The sequence below is a fragment of the Erythrolamprus reginae genome, chromosome 3, assembly GCF_031021105.1.
Source record: "Erythrolamprus reginae isolate rEryReg1 chromosome 3, rEryReg1.hap1, whole genome shotgun sequence".
NCBI classification, from domain to species: domain Eukaryota; kingdom Metazoa; phylum Chordata; class Lepidosauria; order Squamata; family Dipsadidae; genus Erythrolamprus; species Erythrolamprus reginae.
Genome location: NC_091952.1, coordinates 95305007 through 95330703, shown reverse-complemented (window position 1 = coordinate 95330703; position 25697 = coordinate 95305007).

Genomic DNA, 25697 nt, shown 5'->3' with positions numbered 1-25697 from the left:
ATAGGATCTAAACATTTGCAAAAGATCTCATAAAGAATGTCTAATACAGACTTATATTTGGGTTGAAGCAGTATTGGGTTCCTAACCGGTATGATCCACTCTGCCCTTCCGGTAGCAGCCCGCCAATTACGTAAATTGCACACGACGGCTCCAGTACCATCTTTGCCGAGCTGTTGCACGAGCCACCTTTTTCTTGAATTTTTTTTGCACCCTTTTTTTTTTGCTTTTTGAGCACATATGGAAGCAAAATCTCATGAGGGGATGCTCCCACGTGCTAGATTTTGGCAATTGTTTGCATGCACAGAAGCAAAAGAATCACCAAAATCTTCTGTGTGCAAGTGTCCCCTCACTACATTTTGCTTCCACGCATACACAGAAAGCAAAATCCCATGAGGGAATGCACAAGTGCACACACACATAGCAAGCACACACAGTGGAAAAACATGCCGATGCACGCAGTGTACCTGTATCAAGGTAAGAGGAGCCCACACCTGGGTTGAAGGTGATAATATTTCTGTGTGATAAAATTGAATGATATTGAAAAGAGGTAGAATACCCAAGAAGGCAGGTGTGTACTAATCTATATCCCACAATCCTTTTCCTTGATATTGTATAAACATTATTTTTCATTGTGTTTTAAATATGATTTCTACAACCATCTTTAAATTTCATACATCAATTTTCCATCTACAGTGTATATCATTCCAGGAGACAGGAGATGGCTGATACATGGATTAGAGCAGTGCTCCCCAAACTACAGCCCGTGGGCCACATGCGGCCCACTGAGGCCATTTATTCGGCCCGCCAGTGAGTGACAAGAGCACAGGGAAAAGAGAGAGAGAAAGAAAGAAAACGGAAAGAGAGGGAGGGAAGGGGAAGTGGAGAGGAATGAAGGAGGGAAGGAAGGAGAGATGGAGGGAACAAGGAAGGAAGGAAGGAAGGAAGGAAGAAATGAATGGAGGGACAGAGAAAGGAAGGACTGTTTTGGGGGGGGGATTTTTTTTAATTTTTCTCTCAACATACATTCAAACAACACAGTGTACCATCTAATTTTCCATGAATAAAATACAGTATTTTGTTAGTAACTAATATCAATCATCAAAACAGTTGCAAAAGTTTTTTTTCTAATTTTGTCATCCAGTTACATTCATTTTCTTTTAATTAAATTTCCTCCTTAATGTTCCTTCAAAAAGTGCAACACCAATTATATTTCTAACTTATTAACCATTATGCCAAAGTGCTTCCTTCTTTCTTTATACATTTTTCATAAGCCAAGTAAACCTTGTATAGCCAATCAGATGTCAACAAAAGAAAATTAAAAACAAAACATAAACATATACGAATTTCAGACCTTCTCCCCCCTCTAAATAGTATGTTCTCATTTTGTTTTTTTACTTTAAAACAAGGTATGTGCAGTGTGCATAGGAATTTGTTCATAGCTTTTTTTATAGTCCGGCCCTCCAACAGTCCGAGGGACAGTAAACTGGCCCCCTGTGTAAAAAGTTTGGGGACCCCTGGATTAGAGGGTAAACCATATTTCTCTGAGAAAAGGAGGAGAAAGAGAAACTTCCTCAAACGACATAGTGAATAGCAATAATGAATAAATAATTTAGATTTACACTTGCATAGACGATTGATGTATCGTTAGACCATTTTTTGTGTTATTTTTTTTGTGTTAGTATTTTATCTGTATTGTTGTTGTTGCTTGCTGGTCATTGACTAATTTCTATGTAATAAAAACAAATGGTTTTCCGAATTGCAACCAGTTTAAACCCAGCTATAACTTTGCATTGACTTGTCTATTTAGTTTACTGTTTTTTAGACACTAACCAAATTCTGGTATTAAATTCCCAAAATATTTTTCCCTGCAAGCCATGAAATTGCCTTTTAATGATCCGAGCTTGTGATTCATTAATAAACAAGGTAGTTACATTAAAAAAAAAAAAAAAAGTTTATACTTGGCTAGACAAGTATACAATACATAAATGTGCTTTAAGATCATTGGCAAACTGAAAGCAGATCTTAGAATTTTTAATCCTTTCATTTGGAAAACCTATACCTGCTTAATTTCATTAATAGACAACTTATTTGTGTTCAAACAGGAAACTACCAAACCTAGCTATAAGCCACAGGATGTTGATTTTTAACAAGGTATGTCATATTTATTTGCTAATAGTGATTAATGGTGATACCATGAAGTCAGCATTCTCCAGTGATTAAATCCATCTGAGAAATTTCTTAAGCAATTGTAATCAAAAAGATCAGTTTTATGAAAAGAAATATCCATGTGTTTTTCCACATACATATTACCAATCCAAAGAAATGTTATTTATGTTCGTTCAGAATAAACTGTCTTTCATTACTTTGTCCAAAGTGTTTTTGCCTTCAGCAAGAAGTTATTCAAACGCAGACATTAATTTTAAACAATATGTAAATGTTAAACTGCGGAAGCTAAGTTCCAAAGGACAGCGAACAAGGCTGTTTTGTTCACCTAAGCAAATCCAGGCACACATATTTAAGGGGTTATGGTTTGGATCAGAATCACCATTTAAGTAAGGGTGGGATCTTTCCTGTCTGCTCAGAGAATGACTTCCAGGCACCTGAATTCTGGAACAGTTACAAACACGAGGAAGTAAATGTTCTGGCAAGATTCAGGATTGCAATATGTCATCATATCATTATAAGCACCTCTCAAGAAACTAGATGGTGTCATTTTCCAAAAAGCTTTTCACTTGGACCTTTCACACTTATTTCACAGTTGACACAAGGCAGAGCTTTTCTGAGGAGAGAGGGAAGCCATTACAAAACTCTGTCTCACTTTCTCCCTCTCTGTGTGTATGTTTTTGTGTGTGCGTATCAGGGGTGGGACTCAACATTTTTTTACTACTGGTTCTGTTGGCATGGCTTGGTGGGTGTGATGTGGCTTGGTAGACATGGCTTGGTGGGCATGGCAGGGGAAGGATGCTGTAAAATCTCCATTCCCACCCCACTCCAGGGGAAGGTCACTGCAAAATCCCCAATCAGCTGGAATTTGGGAGGTGGGGTCAGAGGTGATATTTACTGGTTCTCCGAACTACTCAAAATTTCCACTACCAGTTCTCCAGAACTGGTCAGAATTTGCTGAATCCTACCTCTGGTAGGTATGAATGTGTGTATTTAGAACTGTTACATTAGTGTATGTGAAAGAGAGAGAAAAATATTTTAGGTTTATAAACTGATAGCACTTACTCTGAGGTAAGAGAAACCATTACAAATCTCTCTCTCTCTCTCTCTCTCTCTCTCTCTCTCTCTCTCTCTCCCTCCCTCCTTCTCCCTCTTCCCCTCCCTCCCTCCAATTTGTAGATATATAACTTTTAGGCGGTCTTTATAAACTGATTTTGCTTGCTCTGAGAGAGGGAATCTGTTGAATTCTGGTACTGAAAACTCAGAATAGGGACAACAGTTCTTTATTGAGAATAATGAGAACTCCAGCAAAAGCCCAGCTGGTGGCTCCTGTTTAAGTAGGAAGCTCCGGCTGGGAAGAACCAATCAACATTTAGCTATCTCCCGCTCAATAGAGTGGACCTGTTTGGAAACTTACAAGATAACATGCAAATTTCAGGATACAACAAAATCCATTACAAAACATTCTCTCTCTTTTTATGTATATTTGAGTGTGTATATCTAGAACTGTTATAAACATGAGGATGTGTGAATGTATGTGTGAGAGGGAGAATGGAAACTAAATGCCTTTTTATAAATTGATTTTACTTTCTCTGAGGAAAGAGGGAAGCCATTACAGAAAACACACACTCTCTACACACACACGTGTGTGTGTGTATGTGTGTGTGTGTGTGTAATATTTTAGGCATCTCCTTATAAACTAATATTACTTACTGTAAGGTGAGGGAAGCCATGACATCTATGTATATCTGTATGTATGTATGTAACATATTTTTGTTGATAATGAAAAGAAAGGGAGTTTCAAGCTATTTTAATCTCATCTGCTAGCCATACCCTTACCAGGATTTGAATCTGGAAAGTCTGCCTGCAGGGCAGTAGCTTTAGCCTCTAGACCACAGTTCTCCTCCTCTCAGCTTGTACCAGGGAAGAGTTATATGCTGGTTTTTTTCCTGTCAAGTCATCCTAGTATACCCAAATATTGCTTCCTGTGTGTAATTGATAAACTACACTTAAATATTTATAAACATTAGTTTATATATTTATAACCTAATATTTATATTATAAATGTAAATATTAATATATATAAACTAATATTACTTGCTCTAAGGTGAGGGAAGCCATTACAAATATAGAAGAGAATAGAATAGAATATTATTGGCCAAATGTGATTGGACTTGGCCAATGCACAATTTGTCTTGGTGCATATGCTCTCAGTTTTACATATGCTCTCAGTTTACATAAATGGTGCATATGTTCTCAGTGTACATAAAAGAAAATATATATTTGCCAAGAATCATGAGGTACAACACTTAATGATTTTCATAGGGTCAAATAAGTGATGAAGAAACAATATTAATTAAAAAAATTAAGGATACAAGCAATAGGTTACATGCATGCAGTTATAAGTGGGAGGAAATGGATGATAGGATTGATGAGAAAAAAAATCAGTAGTAATAGTAAGTGCAGACTTAGTAAATAGTTTTTGAGGGAATTATTTGTTTAGCAGAGTGATGGCGTTTGGGGGAAAAAGTGTTCTTGTGTCTAGTTGTCTTGGTGTGGAGTGCTCTGTAGAAACATTTTGATGGTAGAAGTTGAAACAGTTTGTGTACAGGCTGCGAGGGGTCAGTAAATATTTTCCCCGCCCTCTTTTTGAATTGTGCAGTATACAGGTCCTCAGTGGAAGGCAGGTTGGCAGCAATTGTTTTTTCTGCAGTTCTGATTATCCTCTGAAGTCTGTGTCGATCTTGTTGGGTTGCAGAACCAAACCAGATAGTTATAGAGGTATATATATACTACACACACACACACACACACACACATCCCTTCGTCCCTTCCTCTGTGTGAGTTACTTTTATAAAAAGATCTGAGAAAAGGAAGTCATTAAAAAACATTCTTTCTCTTTTTCTGTATATTTATGTGTATATAAAGTAGCTAGAACTGTTACAAACACAAGGATATGTGAATGTGTGTGAGACAGAGAGAATGGAAAATATTTTATGCATCTTTTTTTAAACTGATATTACTTACTCTGAGGTGAGGGAAGCCATTACAAATCTCTCCCTCCCTCCCCCCTCTATCTCACACACATACACACACTTTGTATGTTTCTGTGTGTGTGTGTGTGTGTGTGTGTGTGTGCAAGAGAGAGAGGGAGGGATAGAATGAAAAGTATTTTAGGTGACTCTTTATAAACTGATATTACAAAAAGTTTTTTTTAATTTATTTATTTGTCAAACAATTATAGGATGATAATTTATACAAATTAAACATTAGATAAGTAATGATAAAAAGTAACAAAAGAAGACAATAGGACAGGGACGGTAGGCACAGTGGTGCGCTTATGCACGCCCCTTACATACCTCTTAGAAAGGGGGAGAGGTCAATTGTAGATATTCTAAGGTTAAAGGTTTTGGGGTTAGGAGTAGAAACCACAGAATCAGGTAGTGCATTCCAGGTGTTGATTACTCTGTTGCCGAAGTCGTATTTTTTGCAGTCAAGTTTGGAGAGGTTGACATTTAGTTTAAATCGATTTCGTGCTCATGTGTTGTTGCAGTTGAAGGTGAAGTAGTCGTTAACAGGTAGGACATCTTGGTATATGATTTTATGAACTATAATTAAGTCAGAACGGAGACAATGGAGTTGTAAGTTGTCTAAACCAAGAATTTCAAGTCTGGCGGAGTAAGGTATTTTGTTGTGAGAAGAGGAATGAACTATTGTGAAATATTTCTGGACTCTCTCAATTGTGTTGATGTCAGATATAAAATGTGAGTTCCATACAGGTGAGCTGTATTCTAGGATGTTTTGTAAGCTCTTGTTAGCAGTTCAAAATTACCAGAGAAGAAGCTGTGAAGGATTAGGTTAAAAGCTCTTAAAGCCTTTTTTGCAATGTTGTTGCACAGTGGGCTCTAGGACTTAGATAATTGGATATGAGTACTCCAAGGTCTTTGACAGATTGAGGGCTATCAATAAGTTCAATTCCTGCAAGTTTATATTTAGTATTCTGATTCTTTTTACCAATGTGTAAGACAGAGCATTTAGTGGTAGAGATTTGAAGTTGCCAGGTTCTCAACTTACAACCACAACTGAACCCAAATTTTGATGTCATGACCATGGAAATTCTACAATGGCCATAAATGTGAAAAATGGTCATAAGTCAGGTTTTGTTTCAGTGCCATTTTAATTTTGAACTATTTAAATGAACTATTGTAAATCAGGGAGCACCTGTGCATGCTTTGAATTCATTCATACTGAAAGAAAATGTTTGCTTAACAGACAAGGGAAAGAGAAATATCAAAAGAAGTGGAAATTTGGACACTACTGATATTCTACCTAATTCCACCAATATGTATACAGAAGCTTATCATTGGATAAAGGACATATTTAATCTGTTTTCTTTTGAATTTTTCTTCCTCTCTATCAATCTATCTCAATACAAGATGAAATCCTCTGGGGTCCCATCTCATTTAATGAAATTCACAAAGATAATAAATTCAAGTCCTTGTTACATTTTTCTGTAGTCCTGAGTGAAAGAGAGTGCTCTTTTTAAACATACGCTAATTTAAAATTAGAAGAGACCCATTTTTTAAAAGTTGTTATTATCTTGGAAAAACTGGAATATCTCAGCAGTTTGAGTAAAAAAATAATCTTCCATTTTTTCCCCTTTTTAGAAAAAGTGAGGAAGGTCATGAAGAAACAGGGAAAAAATGGAAGGAAAGATCACAATTCTTAGTTCTGTCAAGATAAGTCTCACCTCACCAGCCCAACTGTCATAAACTAATAACCTGGAGGAAAAAATATATTCAAAAATGTCAAACATAATGAAAAAGGAGAGAAAAAATTGAAAGAGAAAAAGTTGTCTATAGGTATCCCTTGGAGGGTTATTTCTTCCTGTATTATGTTCACAGCTCTATCCACAACAGCCACACCTCAGCTTGGCCATCCAAAGAGCTACTATTTGGAACTGAGGGGTCATTCACTAAAAGAAAAGTGCCTGATAAACAGCTGAGTGACAGGTCTCTTTGCTCACCTCAAATAACATTTTATTACTGAAACTTGGATGGAAATCTTTCCTTTTTTGTACATAGCCAAAAAAGAAGAAGGGGGAAAAAGAGGAAATCAGCACCAATTATTAATGTTTCTGCAGGAGAAAATGGCACTTATGCTTGATATCTCATTCATTCAATCAATCAATCAATCAATCAATCAATCATCATTGTAGGTGAGACCTCACCTACAAAAAGATATTGACAAAATTGAACGGGTCCAAAGACGGGCTACAAGAATGGTGGAAGGTCTGAAGTATAAAACGTATCAGGAAAGACTTAATGAACTCAATCTGTATAGTCTGGAGGACAGAAGGAAAAGGGGGGACATGATCGAAACATTTAAATATGTTAAAGGGTTAAATAGGGTTCAGGAGGGAAGTGTTTTTAACAGGAAAGTGAACACAAGAACAAGGGGACACAATCTGAAGTTAGTTGGGGGAAAGATCAAAGGCAACATGAGAAAGTATTATTTTACTGAAAGAGTAGTAGATCCTTGGAACAAACTTCCAGCAGACGTGGTTGGTAAATCCACAGTAACCGAATTTAAACATGCCTGGGATAAACATATATCCATTGTAAGATAAAATACAGGAAATAGTAAAAGGGCAGACTAGATGGACCATGGGGTCTTTTTCTGCCGTCAGTCTTCTATGTTTCTATCATCATTATTACAAAAAAAGACAGGAACTATAATACTTTTCTGGAGGATTAAGAAGAGAGTTGTGAAATAAGTTGGGAAGGGAAATTACATAATTATTTACCTTCTTTTTAATCCACAGAGGTTAATATGAGATTCTCACTCTTGAAGTATCATTAAATTGTTCCCCAACACATTTTACATGGATTTATAAATCGCGAATCACATGAGGTGTGTGTGTGTGTGTGTGTAGGGGTGGGCGTGTGTATTTCATAATATTTAATGTTAGTAAATACAGGTTTGAAAAGCAGGGGTTGGTTAAATCTTTTTCACCAAAATGAATAGGCGGGCAAAAAAAAGGGGAAACATATTCCCTTATGTACCTAATCTCATAATTTTGAGGTTACTTTGATTAGTTTCTCCTTAAGGAGTTTATTTCTGATGCTGAATAGGTCTGTCTATCTGGCATCTATCTGTACGTCTGTCTATCCGTCTGTCTGTCCATCCATCCATCCATCCATCCGCCCGCCCGCCCGCCCACACACCCACACACCGATCTATCTATCTATCTATCTATCTATCTATCTATCTATCTATCTATCTATCTATCTATCTTTCTTTCTTTCTTTCTATCTATCATCTATCTATCCATTCACTCTTTCATTTATCATTTATCTATATTCCATGTTATCTATTTTAGGATGCTTTTATATATTGACCAATAACAGGGGATTTATGGATTATTATTTTATTTATATGGTTCAGGTCAAGGCAAAAATTGGCAACCATTGAACCCGGAATGTTAACATCTAAAGCTGGGAAGCTTACTTTCAGAATATTACACTCCTGTGAAAGTTGGCCGAGAAGACCTGAACTTTCTCCTTCTCCCATAATTTTTTGCCCCAAATATCTTTCTCCTAAGCCAGATGAGAGAAATGCACAACTGTCCAGTCTAGCTGTTAAGTGCAGACAACATCTTGAGGATACACAGTGTGCTTGCTGGTTTCCTTATGATTATCTTTTTACAGCACAGAACATCTGCTACCTACCTACTGAGTGCTGCCACTATTAAAAAAATGATATGAAATCTCTTTTTCTCTTTTTTTATTCCATAACAACCCCAAGGTAGTAATTACACAGTCTCATATCTAGACTATTAATGATCCTATTAGACAGGAATATAGCCTCATTAAAAGCAAACCTAGGAAGAGGTTTATTCCCCTTGATCCCTTTCCAAGACGGGCATACTAGAAAATCTAAATAATTGGGAGGGCTTAATAGGCCCAGCCACTAAATATAGGGTATAAAAGATAGGGGAGGACACCTTTCCAATAGGAAGCCAATATATTGTCCTTGTATCACTGTTCCTTTTTTTTGTTGTTGTCATCATTGGGCATATAGCCAGGCAGCCAGTATGATCACTTGGACTACTGTGCAGATTAGAAATATACTAAACCATAATAATAATTATGGAAGAGGCAAAAATGCTGATTTACTATAGGGAAAAACAAAGGAAGCAATTCTTTCTTCTGTTTTAGGAGGAATTAAATTTTGTAGGAAAAATATTTGGCTTACATGAGGATAGTTCAGATATTATGCTGCAATACTCCATTCATTCTCTTTTGTTGCAAAGAGATTATCATTAGCTATCTGTGGGATTTAAATGCATTTATCAGAAGATGAAAAGCTAAATAATTCCAGCCTGAATATATTCACAAAATTCTTTATAGAACACATGTCCTGGATGTACTGTATTTCTATGTGATTGAGAATTTATAAAGAGAGCAAATCATTTATATATGTAGGTTGTTACATATAAATTGTTCATTTATATATGTAGGTTTTATGCAAGAGCCGAGATGGTGCAGTGGGTAGAGTGAAGTACTGCAGGCCACTAAAGCTGACTGTTAGATCTGTAGGTCAACGGTTCAGATCTTATCACCGGCTCAAAGTTGACTCAGCCTTCCATCCTTCCGATGTGGGTAAAATGAGGACCCAGATTGGGGGGCAATATGCTGGCTCTGTTAAAAAGTGCTATTGCTAACATGTTGTAAGCCACCCTGAGTCTAAGGAGAAGGGCAGCATAAAAATTGATAAATAAATAAATAAATTTTAAATGAATGTATATAAATCTGAGCAATATATGCCACTAGGATCTCATCCGTTTTTCAATATATACTCATATACATATGTATACTCATATACTCAGTGCTACTCAGATATTTTTTAAAGCAATTATTGCAGGAAGTAGCATCTCAAATACTGCTATTTTGATAGATATGGAGACATAGATATCCAATTTACAATAGCTATGTGTGAAGAAATTGTTGAAATCTAGGATGATCACATGATAGATTATTGAAGAAACAAGAAACCTAGAGATGGACTTATGGATGAAACTTAGAATCTGATATTAGATGCAAAAAATTAATAGTATATGACCATCTCTACAAGAATTGGTAGAATCACAAATTGGTAGATCAACAAATTATTTTGCACATGATAACTGTGAGTAGAGGCATTTAGTATTCTACCTTGGGCTACTTGTATCTGAAACTCTGCTGCTTTCAAAAACAATTGACAAGAAATGTCCCCAAACTTTTTTGAGCATGAACACAGTGATTAAAGTAGCAGTTTTTAAGGCTTCCAAGTTAACACAAAGTAAATATTTTTTATTTATTTTAAGAAGTCTGATTATTAAACAAAATACATCTTTTAAAGCTGCCACAATGATTTTTCAGGTTTCTGCAGTTGCTGTTTTGAAGAAAATAAGTACTTATTTGTGAGCTGCCCTGAATCTTCGGAGAGGGGCAGCATACAAATCCAATTAAACTTAAAACTTAAACTAAACTTAGCTTCTGTACATACTAGGTCTAAAGAAATATTTTCAAATATGTTCAGTCCTAAGTCATATACATCTTTGAATTTCTTGAATAAAGAGTTCTTGGAGGTATTTCAAATTCAGTTTAATCACTTTCCTCACCCTTAGACAGGGGTGGGCAGCAGGCAGGACGGGGTGGAATGCAGTTCCACTGGAGGAAATGAAGCTGCATGCCCAGCTCCAGCTGATCGGCAGCAGTCACCTCTGGGATTAGCTCTCCTTTTTTCCCCTGCTGCTGCATCTGTGCTCCTCGCTTTTTTCCTTTTTCCTCCTTCCTGGTCCTGGATGAGCTTCCCTCTCTCCTGCCCGGCTTCCCACCAGCCTCACGTGGCCACCTCCCAAGGCCAGGAAGGAGGAAAGAGGAAAAAAGCAAGGAGTTTGCAGCAGCAGGGGGGAAAAGGAGCGCTAAACTGAGCCGTGCCACACCAAAGCAATCTGGGCTGTGGTCTTTTCCCCCTCATGAAGCTCTCATTCTGCCCGCAGATGAGATGAAAAGGTATTGTGTGGCAATAATAACCATGTAACTCTCCCTCGGCTTTCTGATATTTTTAAATCCCCCCTTCCATCCTCCTCGGAAGCAGCAGGGGGACAAGCACTGGCAGGAGTTGCAGTGGGTCCTTTTCCTCCCCCCTCTTTTCTCAAGAGCTGCTCGGCACCTGTTCACCTAGCTACCCAGCCTGAGGTGGGGGCAACCCAGGAAGGAGAATGGGGGGAAAGCGAAGCAAATCATCACCCCAGCAAACGACACTAGTGAGCTTGTAAATCAAAGACTTAACAGTTCACTTGAACGATGATGATTGCTCAAGCCACTCCCACCTGGTCACATGGCTGGTAAGCCAGTCCTACTCAGTCACATGACAGTGTGGCAGTAAAAATTCTGGCTGCCCATTACTGCCCACAGACCTATTTAGGATCCTGTCTTGTAAAGAAAACTTAGAAAAACTGAATTTTTAATGAGTGACTTAATGTGGATTCGAGGCAAACTTATAAATTTTGGGTCTTACTGCTTTTTTTAAAAATCTGCCAAATAGTTTTTGCCTGCTCCAATAGATTTTTTGATCTCTTTACTCATATAATAATTTTACTCACATAATAATTACAAGGATGAGCAAAAAAAGGAAGAGAGTCTAAATGTCATATGGTCATATGGTTATTGTTCTTCTGTTTAATCCTCTAGGTTAAATTGCACTTTTCTCCCAACATGTTTACTTCTCTATTGAGTTTAGCATAGTGTCTCTGTTTCTTGTTCTCTTCTAACAAGTTTAAATAAGAGAAGTGGGGAAGCAAAGATGGTGTAAAGTCAGACACTGAGTACTTATGATCAGCAGGAGTGGCCTACTCCCTTTAGCTACTGAACTGCAGCAATCATCTTATCAGCATTTTCAACGTAGTGAGTAGAGATAAAATGAAGCCCAGAATATTTGATGCATTGCAGACCTTGAAAAGATTTATGGTGAATATTCAAGTAGTTCTATTTTTCTTGTGTTTATTCAAAAAATCAAGGCTGTTATAAACCATATGTTAGTCAGCCTGTGATAGGACATATCTGTGAATGAACTCATAGCTCATTCTTCTCTCTCTATGGAAAAATGAGTAATCACTCATTATGTTTCATTTTCTACCAAAAATATTCATCCCTTATACATTAGTTTTAATCTCAACAGTATTTTTACCATTACATTTTCAGACACTAAAGCCCATAGCTACTTGTATAAGGTTACATGCCTACAGTGGCATGGCAAGTGACAGATTAATGTAGTAGGAATATAGTAAATAATACCAGCAAGAAGACAGTATTCAATTCACTAGATTTTTTGTTCTGTTTTAATCTTTCAGTCTTAAGAGGATTAACTTTTGTAAAGAAAAAGAAAAAAGAAAAACAGGGTATTATTATTGGGAAGGCAGTGTGGCTAACTTGAAAGAATTAGCTTTAAAAACTTCATGAGGTAGTTAATAAGGATTCTCATGACAAAAGGCAAAATTTTGTCAATGGCAAATCCCTAATTTTCTCACAAGCAATTGCATTGATTTCCATTATTTGACAAACTAGTCCACACAGTTTTAGGTCTTATTAAATTTATGATCCTTTAAGTATGACAGAATGATGCAAAAGTATAGATTCTTTCAGAAGCATATATTCTACTGTATAATTAAATCATGATGGTAAATAATTCCTGGACAATTTCAGAGTAAGCATATTTAACATAAATTTAACTACCGGTAGGTAACTAGATAACAACTAGCTATCTTCATTTTTCTTGTTTTCTCTTCTTGGAACGAAACAAAACAAAACAAAACAAAACAAAACTAAACAAAACAAAACAATAAAACAAAACAAAACAAAACAAAACAACAAAAGCTCTGGGTCAGATCCTAATAATTTAATAACTTATTGCTAAGTTACATTTACTTAAAGCCAGTAATGTAAAAATCTTGTAAGACTTTTCCTTGTATTTACTTCTTTATTCCCACATCAGCTGTTAAAGAACATTCTCGTTTTCCACATGAAAGCCATAGGAGTTATTTCATAGCATAAACCAAGTAGCTCCAATACCAAAAGAATCAAGTGACCGAGCATCTGAATGGTGCTAGTTTTGCTTTGCCCACAGGATTTTATTTGTTTGTTTATTTTTATCCCATTGAAGGTCCCCAATTCAACTGCTTTGCCCACCCCGGAAGAAAGAAAGCCTCTTTTGTTATGTCGTGTGACTCTTAAAATTGTGTGTCCAAAGCAGCTTCCCTTAAATTAAGTGGCATTCATTGTACATTAGAATAATAAGGAGAACTACACATTAGAACAAAGCTATAAAAAGAGGCCTAAAGCAAGATTCTAGAAATGAATGCTTGTAAAATTAGTGTGCAGAAAATAGAATGCAGGCAACTCATTCCCATCCCAATAAACTGAGCGTACTAAAAGGCAAAAATCAACATTAATTCACACGTTTGGACTGGAATCTTTAAGAGGGATAACCCATGTCCTCCAGAGGAACTATAATTTCCAGGAACTCCATTGTGTCCTTGTTATTCTGTCCCAAAAAAAGTGAGACAGAGAGCTCTGTTTCAGAGCATTTCCCTCCCTCACCCCCTAGTCCAGGGGTCCCCAAACTTTTTACACAGGGGACCAGTTCCCTGTCCCTCGGACTGTTGGAGGGCCAGACTATTAAAAAAAACTATGAACAAATCCCTATGCACACTGCACATACCTTACTAAAAAACTTCCTTCCTTCCTTCCTTCCTTCCCTCCTTCCTTCCTCTCCTTTTCTCTCTCTCTTTCTCTCTTGCTTTCTTTCCCTCTCATTCACTCACTCTCTCTCTCTCTCTTTCTTTCTCTCCCTCTTGCTTTCTTTCTCTCTTGCTCTTTCTCTCTCTCTCTCTCTTTCTCTCTCTCTTTCTCACTCTCTTTCTTGCTATCTCTCTTCCTCCATCCCAACTCTGATGCCCAGTTCCCCTAGCTGCTAGATGCGGATGCATGCTGTGCTCCTGTCACTCACCCGCAGGCCAGATAAATGGCCTCAGAGGGCCACATGTGGCCCACGGGCCATAGTTTGGGGAGCGCTGCCCTAGTCTTATAGGGAGGACCTGTTAAGAAGTTGATTCTTTTATGGCTTTACTCCTGCAGCTAAGAGATAGTATGCTGTGAATGTTTGACTAGCTCAAATATACAGTTGCCAAATGGCACCTTTGCTAAGAATAGACCAAACTTCCCAGCTAGCTCAAGGATTAATTAAAGCCATCTCCATGGGAAGCAAATATATTTCTTCAGCTAAGAATGGGTCCTTTCCACCTAGCTTGTTTTCCATTCACTCCTTTTCTTTCCTCCTGCTGAGCTAAAGAGTTGTGTCAGATTCCTCTGCTAATCAGAATGTCTATTCTGCCTCTTCTTCTCTACTCTGCTTCTAAGACCTCTGAGCATCTCTGCCTGACTTCTCAGCTTGACCCAATACTTCCAATCTCCACTGCTGTGGTTCAGCATATTGGAAGCTGCCACATCTCAAGTTCATGTTAATTGCCATTGCTTTTCCAGGCAATGAGCTCCATTAGGACAGAAAGTCTGGCAGTCTCTGATTTGCAGTCAGTCTTTATTGAGGGATGTTGGGTGTTTAGCAACATCTGGAATTCCATAGTTTCCCCACTACAACCCACGGATTCCCTGTAGCTAAAGTATATAAGTCTCATTAAATCCCAAGACCTTCCAGATGTCAGATGAAAAGTGAAAGAGCTTTGCTATCATCAACTAAATGTCAGCATTACTTTCAGGGTTCATGTCCAACTATGTTTTTAAGGTGGGTGGATATTGCAATGGTGAATGCATGAACGAATGAGACCTTGAAGAAACAAAAAGAAGCTACACTCTGAAAAACTCCAGGCCTTCTAAATGAGAGCAGACAAAGTAAACAAAAATCATTCCGGGCTCTTTTTTTTAATCGCTACAACCAGCCCTCCCCCCATTATGAATTTCTTCTACAATCATCCCTGTAACCGAGTGGATAACCTGAGAGATAATCTTATGTCTCACTTAATAACATTAGTTGTTTCAAGATAAAACAGAAACAAATATATTTCATTCTATTAGAAACCCTAAGAAAGAAATCAAAGGTCAAAGTGTCCTCTTCCCCAAGCCTCTTTTTTATTCAATTGCTAACTGGGAACCCATGGCCTTCATGAAGACGCCCCAATAAAAGATCAATATTATTAAATAAACAATATTTTGTTTATTATATAACTAAAATTCCAGTCTGTTACATCTAAGTCTATCCTAGGAAAGACACAGCAATTATATCAGTTGGTATAATTTATTCCTATAAGTGCTTGCCATTACCTACTGTCTAGGACTGGGACATAGTGAATGACCCAAAATGATCTAGTTGGCTTTGTGCCCAAGGGGGAATTAGAACTCACAGATTTCCAATTTCTGGCCTGATGCCTTAACCACTATACCAAATTGGCCCTCTGGTATGGAATAATGCTTATACTGTAATTCATAATATATATAATATTAGTTACCTTCTTCAGCATTATCCTCATCACTATTGATTACCTGGTCCCAAACCACCCACTCTCCTTGCTTTTAGCTTGTTTCTTAAATTTAGCATTCTGTCAAACAGATACAAGCTATGTTATTGTCCTCCCTCACTGAGTCTCCAGACTAACTGGAATAAGCAAATTCAGATTATCTTCATTCTTATTAAATCTTTTTTCTCATAGTAATTCTTTCCCATTGAGTCCTATTCAGACTAGCACAAATTCCTTCTTCAGCAGATTCAAGTAAAGGCTGTCACCTCACTGTTATTTATTAAATTTAGAGTTCTTTTTTTTTCTTTATGACCCAAGAGGAAATACATGGCTATGCTTCATATTTCCATAGCAATGTTTCTGCGGGATAGATCAGACTAAGAGAAAATGTTTAGCCCAAGGTTTTCCACTGAAGTCTGTGGTTGAGTATAACTTTAAGTCTGGTTTCCTCTATCCAAGTCAAATATCTTGACCTATATTAAACTAAAAGAGCCAGGTTTTCCCAAGGTGTTGCCTTGTTCAAAGCACCTTCAAATAGACTCCATGATCCGTAGCTAGAGTTTTCTCAATCCTGCTCTAATTTACTCAATTATTTGGGTGGGTGTCAGGAAGGAATCAAAAGAGAAAGATTTTTTAATGTTTTTTTTTTAAATTTAGCTACTTCTGTGGGTTTGTTTTGGTACATTTGAATCAGCTTTGACCCCTTGGAGACTATCTAGAAAACTTCACAAAGTTATCAGTGGTTTGCCACTTTGTATCTCTTTGCCAGAATGCTAAATTTAAGAAACAAGCATTTCCTAGGGCCAGGGGTTGGTTACTGCCCAGACAGAGGAGAACGCAGTGGGGTATTGAAATTGGAGCTCCACCCTAGAGCACCCAATTTGCACTGAAATATGTGGAAAGACAATGCAGGGTGACCTGCATAAGCCACGGCCATAGTGGGGTAGTACAAATTTGGTAGACCTTCACTGCCTAGGGCTGAGAAAAAGTAAGTTCCCAAGGACTTTCAGCTAGTTCTGAGACTAAGGTGGCATGAGAATATAGTTTCTTCACATCCATCTTCCAGCTTTACCTGCACTGAATTAGCTCTGTGGTGTAGAATAAATACAGTGATACCTTGTCTTACAAACTTAATTGGTTCCGGTATGAGGTTCTTAAGGTGAAAACTTTGTAAGATGAAACAATGTTTCCCATAGGAATCAATGGAAAAGCGATTAATGTGTGCAAGCCCCAAACTCACCCCTTTTGCCAGCCGAAGCGCCCATTTTGGCACTGCTGGGATTCCCCTGAGGCTCCCCTCCATGAGAAACCCCATCTCCGGACTTCTGTGTTTTTGCAATGCTGCAGGGGAAACCCAGCATCACAAAAACGAGTGCTTCACTGGCAACGGAAGTCCAGAGGTGGGGTTTCCCAGCGAAGGGAGCATCAGTGAAATCGCAGCATGGCAAAAACACCGAAGTCATCGAAACCCCACCTCCGGACCTCTGTGTTTTTGTGATGCTGCAATTTCACTGAGGCTCCCCTCGCTGGGAAACCCCACCTCTGGACTTCCATTGCCAGCGAAGTGCCCGTTTTTGCACTGCTGGGATTCCCCTGCTGGGATTCCCCTGCAGCATCACAAAAACACAGAAGTCCGGAGGTGGTGTTTCCCATGGAGGGGAGCCTCAGGGGAATTCCAGCAGTGGGAAAATGGGTGCTTTGCTGGCAACGGAAGTCTGGAGGCGGGGCATCCCAGTGGCTGTGGTGGGTTTGTAAGGTGAAAATAGTTTGTAAGAAGAGGCAAAAAAGTTTGTATGATGAAGCGTTTGTAAGACGAGGTATCTTGTTAGATAATGGAATCACCATTCCTGCATTCTCTGTTGTCTAAATAGGACTAAGGCCCTCAAATTTCAAGTGACCACTACATAGATGATATGATATGATATGATCAGCAGTGGGTTTTAAATGCCATTGCCACTAGTTTGCATGCACACTCGTGTGCGTGCACAATGTTTCTGATCATGTGCAGAAGCATCCTGGTGGGTGGGTGGAGCTTCCTGCCATGGTTACCAGCTTGAAGAAATGGGCTGAACCGAAAGCAGCCCACCACTGGATATGATGTTTAATAACATTATTGAGCTTGTTTTATCTTACTCCCACTTTAATTTCAGAGGTGCTATTCTAGGTTTATACCAAAGTTTCCTTTTTAAAACGAACAATACACAGAGACACATATATACTACCATAACATTTTTGTTACTGCTTCGCCTCTTTGATACTTGCAGGAGTCCATAGAGAGCAATGCTCTGAAGCCTTCATTAGGGATGTATGATACTCATCGATTCTGGGCAGGAAGCCAGAGGGAATCAAGTGGTAAAATATTCAAAGCTAAAAGTGCAACTATCCCTTTCACACTCACGTGTGTCATAGAAAGCTGCTAATATCTGTGACTGTAAGAAATTGGATTTTGTCCCTCTTGGTTAGATTCCTTTTATTTTTGGAAGGATTGGGAAAATCCAAAATGAGAAAGCTACATGTGTATCTTATATTTTTTGTTATGAAGTTGTTGGGGAAATGCCCACTTTGAAGAACAACAAAAGCATTTGGAGACTTGCAGCAAAGGGATTTTATTATTATGCAAGAAAATATAGTAATTGCTGAGCTCCCTGTTTAAAAGGCCGAGAACCTCAAATATATATTTTTAAAAGCTAAAAATTATATAGTGAAGGGGAGGATATTAAAGATGTCATAAAGATGTCAATAATGGTTAATTTATGTCTCAGAGACTGAAAAGAAAGAATTAGATAACATGGATAGCTAGTTGTTGTCTTTGATAATTTGGTCCTTTTTTACCATAGAAAGTTTCTGTTGCCTGTAATTTAGATATCAATTAAATAATAGAATAAGCATTCCAAAGTCAACTCTCCTTATACTACAGCAAAAAGATGATCTTCCTTGTGTTTCCCTCAGGAAATACAATGCTAGGGTTCTGTTATCCATCTCTTCAGTAATTCCTCCCTAAGTCATAAGCTTATTGGAAATGCGACACTACCACTCCATTGCAAGATGATTGTAATCATTTTGCTGGCTGAGAGCTTGGTTGATATCTACAAAAATTTAATATAGAGAATATGCCTACGTTAATGGAAGTTAATGAAACACAAGTTGAATGCCAGTTAGGTGCATGCTGTACATACAGTACCTATAAAGTAATATTATGATATATTGTAGCTTCTCTTCAAATTGTTTGTGCAGAGAATGCCTTTTGGATTTTTGCACGTGTTCAGCATTGGGGAGAGCTACCAAAGCGGTAAGATGAATTGCCATAAGATAGATTTGATACATGGAGAAGTACTTGCTTATTAAATATAATGTACCTTTACTTAGTTTACTTACTAGTCTACTCCCAGGAAAGTTTGTTTATTTTGGAATTAGGAGCATGTTTGGGGATCACAATAGGTATAATGAAGGGTCAGAATTTGATCAACACTGAAACAAGAAAACTCTTTTTGCATAAATCAGTGCCAGAAACATATCTGTATAAGGTGCTGACTTAGTGACAATTGCATTAATAACAAAGAATAAAAACAACAGTTGAAATCTCTACCTCTTTGAAGATATCTGTATATCTGTGCAGAGTAAAGGAATTCAGGCAGTTGATTAAAAATAAGATCTAGGATATGTTATTTGAGTGTTCCCTTTATTTTTTTGAGCAATACATACATACATACATACATACATACATACATACATACATACATACATACATACACACACACACTCACACGATTTTCTATCAGTAGCCAAAAATACCCTCTGAATATACTGGTTTCTCTTAATGAATGATCAGATGATTCAACTGATGATTGCAGTGAATTGCTTTATGACTGTTGTAAAAAGAGGCCATAAAATTGAGGAGTCATTTAAATAATTCGCAACAGTAACAACTTACAACCAAAGTTCTAGAGTCAGCTGTGGTCATTGGTCAAGAACGCCCTGTACATAAATTGGGAAGAAGAAGAAAGAAAAAAGAAAAACTTGGCATGGGCTAATGGGTGGATATACAATTATATATGAATGCTGTGAATATATGGAATATTCCTTTTTTTCCATGCTGCTACGTAACCAGCTCTTTACTTTCCAGAAGCCAGAGCTGATAATATTTCCTATTTCTATTGTAGGTCATATTTGGAAATCTATACTGTAGTCCAGGAGTGGGTTCTAACTTACTTCACTGCCGGATTGCTTCCTTATGCGCCACATGGGCGCACTGTACAGGTGTGCATATTCAATGCTAAAAAACTGATTTTGCACATGCGCAGAAGAAAAAACAGCTTTTGCACATGTGCAAAAAACAAGATAGCAGAGCCTGTGGGGCCACCAAGAGAGCTGATTAGGGGGTGTAGTCAGCCAGCCATTGTTGCCAGTTTAGCAATCAGGGAGAAATTTCTGCTACTAGTTTTATAGAACCAGTGCAAACTGGCAGAAACCCACTTCTGCTGCATGTGACAGAAGGTGCTAAGTCAGGCCTTACAAAGGTATATTTTGGAGTGTTTTCCTTAAAAATGTTAACTGTGCTGAATGTTCAGTATCATTCCAAATTATCCTGCTTTCAGTGTCATGCAAACTATCTCATGTTCCTACTGTAAGTTTTGCCATTCTAAGATACATGATATTATAAGGTTATATGAGCTACTGTCTGTTTAAAAAATCCATCTTTGGTGGGTTTTGTTTGTTTATGTTTGGTTTGTTTGTTTGCAGATTTAACTGTTTTATTGTTTGTTGTCCTATACAAAGTCTATCAGACCATTAAACAATTTAATAAATGAATAAACACCCAAGTACATAAATGTAAGTTATTGGTTTATCGGGGTTATTGTTTTGCATTCTATTCACAGTCGGTTGTGCCTCACTTAGATTTTCCAATATAAACACAATATTTGGATTGCTTTCAAAGTAATAACGCCCCAAAGCTAAATTTAATATAGAAAAACAGTGTTGTTTGCAAGTCAGTGCAAGGAGCTAGAGAATGTTTATTGCTTGGTAAAATGACCGTAGGTTACCAGATCAATGTTCCTTCCTATTACACTGTATCAATGCAGAAGTCTGATGAGTGTCATTTTTAAGTTTTGTCTTGTAAGGAGTTGGCTAGAGCATTAGTGCTTTTATGTATGACAAAGTGCCTGAAAGCAAGGATTAGTTAGCCTCATATCAATTAATTTAATAGCCAAGATTAAAAGTTATTTGAATGGAATGCAAAACTCAGCCAGAACAGTTTTGCAAACAAATGTGGAAGGATGTCATTAGCCTGTGCTTTGTCTTATTGTTAGATGTATTGAAGGATCAAGGAAACAGATGCAGAGGTTACAACACAGGATGGGAAATTGCTGGTTCAGACAATCCATGGAATTGTTCCTTGCACAAGAAGTGCCATAAATTTTCAAATTCCGAAACGTTTGATGACTCCTCTTCTTTTGGCTTTCCTCAAAGAGAAGTCCATTCTTTACTGCAGCCACCAGAACAAAAAAGAGTCATAGTAGTGAAAGACTGTAATTCAGATGTAGGATGAGGGCGATGGTTCATTCTCCAAGTTTGTGGGTTGGTTTCTGAATGTTTCATTACCAGACACGGTAACATCTTCAGCAGAATTTAGGTTATGTCAGTCTCAGACACTGTCTGGGTTCTTCTGCACTGGTAAGGAAATGTTTGGAAACCAACCCAGAAGCTCAGAGAACGAATCTCCACTCTCAAGAAGAGTCACACTCTTGTACTGTATATACCGCAGTCCAGTAAATAAGCATCCATACATTGTAGACAATTATATGTGAATATGTGTTTGTCTAAATTGGGTATGGGGTTCCAGAAGCAAAAAAAAAAGTAGCATATGCAAATGTCTAGAGTCTAGACCATATTATGTGATTACTTTTACGATTCTCACTGAAAGTAGGCAGTTCTTAAGACATTTGTCAGAATAAAATGTGGATGTCTCAGAGCCAGCTCTTGTTTACAAGCATTCTTTCCTTGGAATGCTTGCCAGCAATAAAAAGGTACACTGATATAGTCTTTTGAATGACTATTTTGCCAATTTTAAATCAAATGGGTGGTGAGGTGCAAACCATTTGCTTTCTTGACACTTAGTAGCAAAAACACATAATAGGCTCAGGTGAGCTTAAATGGACTCTGGGGAATGGTAGAGGACAGGAAGGCCTGGAGGAATGTTGTCCATGGGGCCATGATCGGTTGGACATGACTTTGCAATGAACAACAACATCCTGTTTCTTTTTCTTTCTTTCTTTCTTTCTTTCTTTCTTTCTTTCTTTCTTTCTTTCTTTCTTCCCTTTTTCTTTCTTTCTTTCTTTCTTTTTTCTTTCTTTCTTTCTTTCTTATTTCTTTCTTTCTTTTTCTTTCTTTCTTTCTCTCTCTCTTTTTGGTCTTTGCATCCCATCTCTCCTCTTGTACAGCCTTGCCTACAGTAGGAAAAGCTTGAAAAAATTAGTTAGAATGGAAAGGAGAGGAAAAGCCCATTCCATTTTTATGGGAGAAATAATTGAATGTCTTTATATACTGTACTATGACCAAAGCAAAAAATGCCGACAAGATAAGGGGAAAATATGTTGGGAAATACCGATTATTCTTTGCTGCTGTGTATAGCCCTTTGTTTACACAACCGGTGGCTTGACTATTTGACACTTACAACCAGATAGAGGCTATAGTGACTATAATATCGATTCATCCATCTTCAGGCCCAAACCTATTCTCTTCCTGTCACAAAAGAGCAGGTATTTCTCATTCAGCACCACATCAATGGCTTTCTTTTCATCGTCCAAATATAATACAACTGCCCATGCAGAAGATTTTTATTTTAAAAATGGAAGATTATGCTGTCAGTTTCCAAATGCAGAAACAAGTACTGTATTTATAGGGAGCAGGCTTCAATCATCTCCAAGTATCCCCCTGGTCCATTCCATGTTTCCCCCCTCCCGCACTCTTATGAAACTAATATTTCCCTATGATAGAAGATGACTGTATTCTTTCTACTCTTAGCATATTACAACACTGTCCATGTTTTATCAGATCATTTCCCTTCTAATTTATCAGCCTCAGACTGAAGCTGGGTTTTGACTGTGGCACTGAACTTTAAAAGAAAATCCCGTTCCAATCATCTTTTAAGATCACTTTTATTAAGATCAAACTGCTATGTAGTGTGGAGGGATTACATCACTTTTATTTTTGTTCTGTTTTTTCATGGTTTGCCTTTAAGGAAGGAACAATTGTTCATTCTACAAAAACACATGTGCGAACCAAAGAAAAACATGGAGAAATAAGAGAGTGTTTGAGCTCTAGCAGTGAGCATAAAGCAGAATCCACGACGTTTTTCAGAAGCTGTCATCTGTTTCTCTTTTATTTTTCCTTTTTTAATATTTAGAAGTTTCATGATTCCTGGGTAATGCCTCAGTTGCACAACGCAGAGACATGAGACAGATGTGAAATCAGTTGGACTTCTGTGGTATACAGAGATCATCATATGCTTTTGTAGCACCGCTGCGTTAAGCTATAGCTGAAACATCTTGCTTCAGAAGCAGTCTCCATGATGTCAGCAAAAGTACTCATAACTGAAAACTTCAGCTGAAAATTATGAGATGGAAAGGTATAACAACTAGTCCAAAGGTGAAGAAATTAGACAGTGCAAGAGTGGAAACCAATATAAAATAAACCAATATAACCAGCGGTGGGTTTCTAGCCATAACGCTAAATTGGGCTCGCCACTTCTGCACTTGCGGAGGTAACAAAATCATGCATGGAGCTGCAGGTGCCCCCATGTTTTGACATGCGTGGAAGCAAAAAACCCCACCTCCCCGAAACACGGGTGCACCTGGGGCTTCGTGCATGATTTTACTACCTCCGCAAGTGCAGAAGCAAAATCGTGCTGGCCCTGCAAGCACTCAGGAGCCACCAAGGAGAACCCAATTTAGTGTTCTGGCTAAAAGCCCACCCCTGAATATAACCAATATAAAATAAAATGCTAAAATAATTAAATGGAATGGTCACATTCCTGGGAACAGTAGCTTTTCAGAGCAAAGCATCATTTGTATCCTATATAATGGGGAAAATACCTCTAGGCTGGTAAAGGCCCCTAAACCAGGCATCCCTAACTCCTGATCCATGGTCTGGCACCAGGTCACACCATGCCAGAAACTGGGCCACGAAAACAAGCAAAACCCTATTGGGCGATGCAGGCAGCACACAAAACAATCAGATCAAAAAACATTGGAAGAACCTCTCTCTATGGAACTGGTCCTTGGTGCCCCAAAGGTTGGTGGCCACTGCTCTAAACCATTGCTAAGTGTGGCTTTTTAATTTTTCCTTTAAATGGATGCAAATTTTTGAATAAAGAACAGAGATAAAAAGGCTAAATAAAAGATTGGATTCTCAGTATTGCTAAGAATGGTCTGAAGCATTTAGGAGAAAAGATTATAATGGCTCATTTATGATACAGCATTGTTAGTAGTTTCCTCCATTAATAATTTAATCAATTAAATTATACAATTTAACCTTGTTTACTAAAGCTCAGTTGAGATGTTGTAGGAGATATAAAAGGAATAATTCAATAAGCCATGCCTGCATACATTGCTTTCCATCAGTAATGGATAAATTGCTTATACCAGTGACTGACAGCCTCTTAGGAGTTGACAGTTTGAAGAGTAGCAGTGAGTTTTCCAGAACCCCTGATCGTGGACATGAATATTGTCCAGGTGGCATTTAACAGAATGGGTCACCACTTGTTTAAAATTGCAGCAAAGGCTAAAATTGGAATTTGCTGCTGCCAATTAAAAGGTGTTGATTAATCTGTCTATTAATCTGATTGAAGCTTGCTGCTTCTGTTAAAAGTTTGCTAAAGGTTTTTTAAAAAGTTCTGTAGCAGAGTCAAAGCATGCAGCCAACAATGTCCATCTTCATAAACTCCAATAATCCTGCCCTACATCTGGTCTCATTCAGTACCTGTGTTCTATTTTGTTCAATGGGAATAAATGAAAAAGCTACTAAATAAGGAATCTGCTTTCTCCCTTTCTCTTTTCATAAAAGTAAAATTCACTTAATTTCCATGGAGCTTAGTCCTGGGTAAGCTACATAGTGCTTAGACATATTAGATGGGAATACCAATAGGATTGTCTGTTTTAAGCATGACTCTCACCCTAATTATTCTAGTTATCACACTTCAAATCCTGAAAGTTAAAGGAAGATATTGACTCAAGCTTCAAGTATTCTCTGTACCACTCATTAAACTGTTCCCACTAAAATGTAATTTCTTCCTCTCCATTCTGACATTTCTTTCTTGAGAATAGGGATCTGATTCTAACATCCTGACATATTGTAGGCCAACTGGGTTTTTATATTTGCATTTTTGTGGTAGAACATGAAGAGTAGAAAAGCAACATGTCTCCACAATACTGAAATGTTTATCTTTAGGGACATAGCCTTGTTCCACAAGTACAAATTAACTCAATATGACTCTTCCTTGGCATAGGCCATTTTTCCAAAGGCCTTGGGAAAATGCAGAGGATATCTAGGGATAGGAAAAAAGAGACTGCATATTTATGTGTATTGTACTATCCATAGCCACGGAACTGCAAGTGTACCCATGTTTCGGTGAGGGTTTTTTTCTTCCGTGCATGCTGAAACATGGGCGAACAAGTGGCTCCATGCGTGATTTTACTTCCTCCACAGGTGCAGCAGCAAAATCACGCTAGTACCGCAAAAACTTACAAGCCACGGCGGTGAGCGCAATTTAGCGTTCTCGCTCGTAGCCCATTGCTGCTGCAAGGTAAGAACTGGGAAGATCGTTAGCAGCTAGTTAGGGCTGGGAAAAAAGCTACATTTAGAGTATAAGACACACCCTAGTTATCAGCCTCTTTTAGGGAGGAAAAAGGTGCATCTTATACACTGAAAAATATGGTAATAAGTGAAATGACTTGCTTCC